The sequence below is a fragment of the Coenobita brevimanus genome, chromosome 90 (genome assembly GCF_032717465.1).
Source record: "Coenobita brevimanus isolate Jiangsu-jjx chromosome 90, ASM3271746v2, whole genome shotgun sequence".
NCBI lineage: Eukaryota > Metazoa > Arthropoda > Malacostraca > Decapoda > Coenobitidae > Coenobita > Coenobita brevimanus.
This window is the reverse complement of record NC_137043.1, coordinates 10,898,439-10,908,188: the sequence shown is the minus strand read 5'-3', so window position 1 is coordinate 10,908,188 and position 9,750 is coordinate 10,898,439.

Genomic DNA, 9,750 nt, shown 5'->3' with positions numbered 1-9,750 from the left:
CAGAAGGATTAATTGTATTGGAAAGTCAAGTATGTTGGTACTTTCTCCAAGGTCAGGGAGACGGGGAGGAGTGCTGTACAAGTTACTCTACGTCATTTAGGAGAGAAAAGGTGTAGGCTTGTTCACCAGGTGGATCAGTGAAAGGAGAGGAGAGCAAAAGGTGGTGGTGAGCACAGAAATCACCTACAATGGAGATTTCAGAGGAAAGAGAAAATGATAGAAAGTTTTTCAGCTTAGAAGAGAGTGGACAAATTTTTCATAGTCAGTAGAATTACTGGATAAGTAAACAGCACAGATATAGGCCTATTTAGTCAGAAAATGACAGGAAGGCTGAAGCCAGAGAGTACAGAATTCAGAAGATTCAAACTCACGAACATGAGAGCAAGATATGATACGTACATATATAGAACAACACTTTTGACTTTGAAATGAGAATAGAGAATGTAGGAAGATACAGAGAAGGGTTTGCTATCAGTTACCTCAGACAGTTGAGTCTCAGTGAGGAAGAGAAGGTGAGGTTTAGAGGAGGAGAGGTGGGGTTCAACAGAGAAAAAGTTAGAGGAAGAGTAGCGAATTTTGCAGAAATGAAGAAGTGAGTCAGGCAGTGGTTCCACGCTTCTCGCTTGGTCGTCAACGGGAGAGGGGAGGATGGTGGGGACTTTGATGGTCCTCCCCACCCTGGGGACTCCGAGGCTTTGTGATAAGATGCCATTTTTTTGCAAACAGTCACCAATTGAAAATATCAAAAGATAAAGAGGTTGCTTAGAGACGGCAGCAGCGCTGCACCCAAAATATAACCTTGATCGATCTTAAAAAAAAAAAAAGGAAAAAAATCTAATAATTTCTTCAAGTTCCCACACACAATGTATGGGCCAAGTTTGATCCACATAGAATCAGGTGTTCATGTAATGTCGCACCCTGAAATTTCACCTTGTCCCGTGACAACCTTTGCTGAATCAGCACCAACGCTCAAGGATTTCTTCCCAGTCCTACAAACAATGTATGGGCCATTTTTGTCCTTGATTTGGTCAGCCTCTTATGAGAGATTTTGTTAATATACATACATACACAGATACTGTCATAAAATAATCATGATTGCAATAGGTACCTTGGTGTCGTTTATAATAGTGCGCCCGTAAAGTTACATAACCCCAGACATAGGTCAATCAGAAGAAAATTATTAAAGTAAATATAAATACTGTATTTATAAGGCTGAACACAAAACCTGTTAAGTTGGTTCTGCGTTTGTATAATAGCCTGAATACATCACAGAATAGTCAATATTCAGTGTTTCTTCCACTTTTTCGAATATTAATCAATTTGGTTCTGTCGTTTCATTTCTTTCATATTTCATTAATATCTTATTTATAGTAAGATGACGTAGATACATCCTTCTTCAACACGTTCAGTACGGAGGAAGGTCGAGTCAGCTGAATAATATTGCCTGGCAATAGCAAGAGTAGTTATAAAAGACGTTATTATACTGAAAGACATAAGTGCTGCAAGGGGCGAGGTGTACCTTTTTATCCTTGCATTAATCTTGTGACACACACACACACACACACACACACACACACACACACACACACACACACACACACACACACACACACACGCACATGAATATGCAGCAGCTCAGCTTTCCAAACAGTGAACATCATAATGTGACAGAGTAGCAATGGAGTTGGTGGTTCACAATGTATGAATACCGTGTTGCCGACCCGGATGAGCTCACTCTCGCGTTCTTAAAATCCTTTTACCATCGCATATTTTATCAGTATTTGTTTTAATTACTGGATACAAAGCCGATGACAATGGTTATGAAACATAAATTTCCCCTTGAATCAATTATATATTGTAAAATATGCATTGTTGTATATAAAAACGTCCTCCAGTCTCAAAGGACAATTTCCACCAGTTTATGACCAACAAATCCTTTGTAAATTACTCTGCGGCAGCTTCATTTGTACTGGTAAAACAGTAGATTAAAACGCATAGCCAGGGATGCAGATATCTAGTGGTCTTTTGAACACAGTCACACACATTTACCTTCATTACTTCGCACACAAATATGTCAGCACTGGTGGCATATACAGGCCAACATAAATGACGTACACTAACAGCATAAATAGTACACACGACCAATACAAACAGCACAATCACATCAACATAAACAGCACTTACTGAGCAAACATAAACAGCAAACATTGGCCATTATAATTACCACTCATTGGCCAATATAAAAAGCACACACAAACATCAATATCGTCGATTGACCACCACAAACAGCATACACTGACGGGACATAAATATCTTACGCTGACCGTCACACATACCATTCGCCGGCCATCACAAACAGCATATACTTCTTAACACAAACACCAACATACACTGACCAACGCAAATAGCATACATTGACCAACACAAGTAGCATACATTGACCAACACAAGTAGCACACACTGACCAACACAAGTAGCATACACTGACCAACACAAGTAACACACACTGACCAACACAAGTAACACACACTGACCAACACAAGTAGCATACACTGACCAACACAAGTAGCATACACTGACCAACACAAGTAGCATACACTGACCAACACAAGTAACACACACTGACCAACACAAGTAACACACACTGACCAACACAAGTAACACACACTGACCAACATACTCTGCATATACTAACTGACATAAATATTGTGTATACCTCGCTGGATTCGTGGGTATACAAAAATGTATAGACCCAGGAACTTTACTGCATCACACACGTTCATGCATACATCTCCCGATGTATCCATGAACGTCACAGTACACAAAAGGAAATTTTGGTAGCTGGGGACGTATGTAAAACTATTCTATTCCTTAAGTAGTTTCCCATGTGAGCTAACACATTTTTCTTTCTATAAAGACTGATTTAATAAATATCTCTTAACCATCCTTCAGTCTTTACTGTCACTATTGTTTGTGAGTGAATTTGGAGGTGGCTTATTTCTCTGGCCATGCTGTCAATTCATTTCTCCCTCTTTTTTTTTTTTTTTCATGTATTTATTTTTTACTAGTCCTCACCCCACAGTTGAGTGGATAACAGAGCCGGGATGATGATGGTGACGATGAAGATGAATAATTAATATTACTACTGTTATTAATGATAGTTTTTTCATCATTGTTTTTATGATCATTACTAGCAGCAGCAGCAGCAGCAGCAGCAACAGCAGTAGCAGTAGTAGTAGGCGTAGTAGTGATAGTAGTAATAGTATTAGTAGTCTTAATATTACAGTAGTAGTAAGAGCAGCAGCAGAAATAGCAGCAGCAGTGGAGGTCGTAAAACAAGTAGTAAACAAGTCGTTGCCATCGTCGTTGTCTTACTCGTAATCGTTGTAATTGTTGTCATAGTCGTAATCCTAGTCGCAGCCGTGGTAGTGGCCGTTCTAAGAATAACCATAGCCACAGTAATTGTTGCAGTTGTCAGAGTTGTCACTGAAACCGTAGTAGTATTTGTAGTTACTATTCTTACTCCTCTTTCCACTCTGTTGTTGTCTGCAGCTTCTGTTCAACCTCCCCTCCATTCCCTCTCCCCAGTACGGCTTTTGTCGTCTGTGTTTTCTCAGCCGCTGTTTCCCTATCCTCGTCCTCCCTCCAAAGCATTTATTTTTTGGTGTTATTTTTATTTCCGTTGTTTCTCTGCTGTATCAGTTTGTTTCTCTATATTTTTATTTTTATTTTTCATGGTACGGCTATTCTGTATGTTGCATCTCTCTCTCTCTCTCTCTCTCTCTCTCTCTCTCTCACTTCCCAGGGGACCCGTACTCCCAACAGTTCTCAGGAGAGAGGGGGGGGGGGCAGAGGCTATGATGATTTTATAGTGTGGAAGACGTCATCGTAGGCAAGTGGTTAAGAGCGTGGCTGGAGACAGTATACCGCCGCTACTATCCGTCTAAATATAATACGCAGCTTTGGAATAGTGGTATGGATTTATGTTATAAGAAATAACGTTAATGTTCCTCATGCACCTGATACTTATCCGTACATTGCTCCACTGATACATTTATTAGACGGGAAATTTTAAGTGAATAACGTAATAAACCTATTGAGGTCAAAATGAAATTTATTTCAAGACCATGAAACTGACTCACCTTATTTTTTTATTAAACCGCAGTCTAATGTACTAAACAGTGATGTGTATTTCGTGGAACATGTATAAATGTCAAAATTCAGAAGCTTCAGAGCGTACTGGTAAATGTCCTTGACGCGGTGCGGCGTAATATGGTGGTATGGTATATTGCGTGTGTGTGTGTGTGTGTGTGTGTGTGTGTGTGTGTGTGTGTGTGTGTGTGTGTGTGTGTGTGTGTGTGTGTGTGTGTGTGCTTAGCTAAAATCACTAAAAGCTATGAGAGTGAAACATCATGTGTCCGATAATTATTAGTAAGAAAGAGACGGAAAGAATGGCTCCTAGACTTTTTCTGGCATTTTAAAATTATATTAGCGTCACGTCAGATACTTCCATTTTTTATGAGAAGCTCTGAGAAACACTTGAAAGCAGTTGGCCCGGTCAGATCCGCACAATGAATCACTTATTGGAGGAGTAGCGTTTATCTACGTAAATTTTTGCGGTTTTCATTTTCGAGATTGTTTTGTGAAAGTACAATTCTGCATTTATTGGATACTTAAAATTCTTGGTTGCATATTTTGTGGGATAGGCTATTAATAATTACAGGCATATATGGTTATTTTGTGAAGAGTCTCAAGTACCAACCAAAGGAAGAATGCATCTGAAGTTTAGGAAATATTAAGTGAAAGCTGCCAAACGATACGATGATCTAATGTAATATATGAAGGAAATCTTACAATCTGACTATCTAAACCCAATGAAATAATAAAGATCCTTACACCTGAAACTATCAACAGGGTTTTCTGTGTGTGTGTGTGTGTGTGTGTGTGTGTAATATATATATATATATATATATATATATATATATATATATATATATATATATATATATATATATATATATATATATATATATATATATATATATATATATATAATTTTCGCACTTATGAATTTGTACTTTCAATAAAATATTCAATAAATTACATGGAATTACATAAGCTATTCAACAGTTAATGGGCTTTGTGTTAATGACTCTGCCCAACCTTGGGCTACTGTATGTTTTCTAAGCTCGTTTAAAAGGTTTGGTTGGCTTGGCTAGGCTATGATATTCCGTTGGTTAGGTGTATTAAATGCATCTTCGACTTACGAAAAAATCGACGTACGAGCTGTTTCTCAGAACGTAACCTATTATATAGATAGACAGATAGATAGATAGATATACCGGTATATATATATATATATATATATATATATATATATATATATATATATATATATATATATATACCTATTATATAGATAGACAGATAGATAGATAGATATACCGGTATATATATATATACAAAAAGAAAGAAAAAAGAAAGAGAAACATGGATCATATGAAAGAAACCATCAAACAAGGAAAAAGTCTGAAACAGGTCCGAAGTAAAATGGCGCTTGGAAAGCAACAAATTACATCACTAAAAGACAAAAACGGTGAAGCCATTAAATGCAGAGATAAGATGGTGAAAAGAGTTGAAGAATTGACAAAGAACTGTATGCATCAAAGACAGTAGTACCAACAGCTAACTTTTCAGTTGACGCAAGTGGATTACCTGAGGTAACACCAGAGACGAAGTAAATAATTCTCTCAAACATATGAAAAGAGGGAAAGCTCCGGGACAAGATGGAATAATAGCAGATTTACTGTCTGATGCAGGAGTAAAAGTACAAATCTAGGCTTGCCCACTTATTTACTCATTGTATAAAAAGGAAGAAAATTCCCAAAACAGGGTGTAATGCAATAGGTATTTTACTTTACAATAAAGGCGACTCAAAAGACCTTAGTAACTATCGACCCGTTAGCTTGCTATCAGTCATGTACAAACTCTTCACTAAAGTCCTTACAAACGGAATAACTACAAATTTGGAGGAAAACCAACCTTGTGAACAGGCAGGATTCAGAAGCGGGTATTCGACTACTGATCATCTACACACAATGAATCAGCTAATTGAGAAAACTACAGAATATAATAAACCACTGTGCTTAGGTTTTGTTGATTACGAAAAGGCTTTCGATTCAGTGGAGCACATAGCAATTATAAATTCACTGCGACAACAAGGAGTGAATGAGAACATCGTAAAACTGCTCGAAAACATGTACAAAAAGGGAACTGCTACAGTTAAATTACATAAGGACTCGAAAAAAATTAAGACTGAGAAGGGCATGCGTCAGGAGGATACAATTTCACCAAAATTATTACAGCATGCCTAGAGGGTATTTTCAGAAAGCTAGAATGGGAAAACAAAGGAGTGAACATAGATGGAGGAAAGCTAAATCATTTAAGATTTGCAGATGACATTGTCCTAATCTCAGAAACGGCAGAGACATTGCAAGAAATGTTAAATGACTGAACAGAGATAGTCTCAAGGTAGGGCTAAAGATGAACTGGAGTAAAACTAATGTTTAATCCTCAAACACCAAAGAGCGTCATCAGAATAAGTGGAAAAATTTTGGAAGAACCGAGGAGTACAATTACCTGGGACAAATACTAAAATTAACGAAAGATAATGATAGCGAAATAAAAAGACGCATTACAATTGGATGGAAAGCTTTCGGTAAACATAGGGAGATTATGAATAGTAGCTTGACAGTTTGTATGAAACGAAACGTATATAACGAATGTATAATTCCAGCTATGACGTATGGTTGTGAGACTTGGAAACTGACAAAATCGATGGAAAATAAATTAATTCGTTCTCAGACAGCAATGGAAAGGTCAATGTTGGGAATATCTTTAAGGGAAAGGAAAAGATTAACTTGGATGAGAAAGCAGACTAAAATCAGAGATATTATAGAAGTTATAAAATAACAGAAATGGAAGTCGGCAAACCATGTATCAAGAATAAGGGATAATCGATGGAGCAAGAGGTTGACTGACTGGACACCAAGAGATTGTAAACATAGCAGAGAAAGGCCAGACAGGAGGTGGAGGGATGAAATAGAGAAATTTGCAAGGAAAACGTGGCAAAGATTGGCTCAGTTAAGGAATTCATGGATAAGGTTGGGGGAGGCCTTTGTTCAGCAATGGACTTGTCATGGCTGTTGATGATTATATATATATATATATATATATATATATATATATATATATATATATATATATATATATATATATATATATATATATATATATATATATATCATTAAAGACCAAGGCGTAGCCATTGTTCACTATTTTTTCTGTTGATCTTTTCGAGTTTTCTTACACATTGTTTTACACTATGATTCAGGTTGTAGATAATATGTCCAAGATACATGTCGTAACTATATTTTTTTAATTATTTTTTTTAATTTTTGGTTGGTTAATAAATAATTTATAAAATATAGTTACGACATGGATCTTGGACATATTATCTACAACCTGAATCATAGTGTAAAACAATGTGTAAGAAAACTCGAAAAGATCAACAGAAAAATAGTGAACAATGGCTACGCCTTGGTCTTTAATGATTTTTGTATAAAAGAAAACATTCTGCCTAAATATACTAATATATATATATATATATATATATATATATATATATATATATATATATATATATATATATATATATGTGTAGCAGAAAAAGGCCAGACAGGAGGTGGAGAGACTGAAATTTAACAAAGTGTATATTGTTTCAGACACAGGATGCCCTTAATCCAGTTCACTGCCTTAGTAACATGTAAAAAAAAAAAAAAAATGCTGCCGATCAGACAACGTTTAGAGGTCGCTCTAAACATGAACTTTTAAAAAGATATAGAAGGTTCAATAGAAATGTAGACTGTAGAATGTTTTAGAATGCCTGGTGCATTCCACCATGCCAGGTGGATGGCGACAGCCGTTTACTCTCGCAAGATACACCTGTTCAGGGTTCAGTTTATGCTTACTGTTCAGGAAAGGCATACCATGCACATTGTCGGCCTGTTTGTTGCACTCAGCTGTGTCAAGCACTGGAATGAAGAGATGATTACCAGATGCTCCTCCAGACAACCTTGACTTCATGTGACAACTCCAGAGTGGCCTGCCTGATCGAAGCCTCGCCGAGACAACTCTTGCAGCTTGGAAGTGGCAGCTCTGGTACGTTTCGAAGAAGATGATCAGCTTGGCTTTTCGATCAACGGATCGACTTCTCAAAGAAGAATGCTATGATTCAAAACCTTAAGAGGTCTGCAAAGAAAAAAGCTCTGAAGCGACTTGAAGGCAAAAACTTTTCTCCTCGGCAGACACTAAGTTCATGACAGTCAAGACCACGAGCATTTTCGGAGCCCTCCTTCCAGATGGAGATGCAGAAGCTGACCTACTTTTACGGGAGATGCCCCAGGAATGGGATGAAGACCCCATCTACAAACGGTTCAAGGTGGCCTGTGATAAGATGACGGTTGTCAGTGCCTGCGCTGAAAGAGCAATTTCTCTTGTGACAAAATTCAAGTCAACCACCACGAAGGACGAGGGACAGAATCATTACTGTGTGTGTGTGTGTGTGTGTGTGTGTGTGTGTGTGTGTGTGTGTGTGTGTGTGTGTTTGTTTGTGTGTGTAAAGCAATAAGACAGAGTGAGCAAGCCATTCTTTACCCTGGCTTACGTGAGAAGGATGATGGCTCTTGTGTAAGGAAGATGTAATGCTGGTTTGCATGTAATATATTTGGTGTGTGTGCATGCAAGGCCTTCATTTCCTCTGCTTGTGTATGCAGAGCAGCGAGGGGTTCCGGCCTGCCTCAGAATGTATTCCACTTGACCTTGAAGCCTCCCCTACCACTGCTAGTAACTGCAATGCAGTATTCTGGGTGGTATAGGATACGTTTTATTTTTATTTTTATTTTTCTTTTGCATATACCTCCATACGTTTATATGCTATTGACAGATACCAAGTCTGTTCTAAAAATATGAAAATAACGTGCAGGAGAAATCTGTATAATAAATCACAAAGATAATGTTGCAGTGAGGTCCCCTATGCCACAGAGAATCCGGCTAATATGCCAAGAGACTGGATGAGTTATTAACACAAAATCAGTATTACTTTATTGTCACGGGGTTTTTAAAAGTATGCAATATTAAAGAATAATATTCAATAATACTTGAGAACAGGGACAAAAGAATTGACTTGTGAAAATCAAGCAATGAATACTTTATGCCGGTTTACTTCGCCTATTCTCTAAGGACGAGAATGTATAAACTTTCTCAACAGTACACAGCAGAGACTAATGACTCACATGTGCTGTTTATTAGTACTGTTGGCCTCTGGAGAAAGTGACTCCAACCCTGACAACCAATATCTAATGCTATTAATGATAAACAGGTTCTTGCTGGTGCAATTAACTCCTGGTTGCACAACGGATTTAAGTTAATAAAAGGGACTGGCCTAAGTACCAGTTGTGAATAATGCAAAGCGTTTATACAAACTAGGAGCTATAACTAAAATAAGCTTAATGGAGAAATAAAACACAAGTTCACATTACATTAAGCTCAAGAGAAAAGAACCGTAAATTTATTGATTACAATGAAATAAATTTACGTTACATGCATCTCAAATGACTTCAAAATAAGGAGATCGCACTCATTCGCTCACTCAAAAGCTAAACTTCTAAACCTAGGAAAACAAAAAGAAAT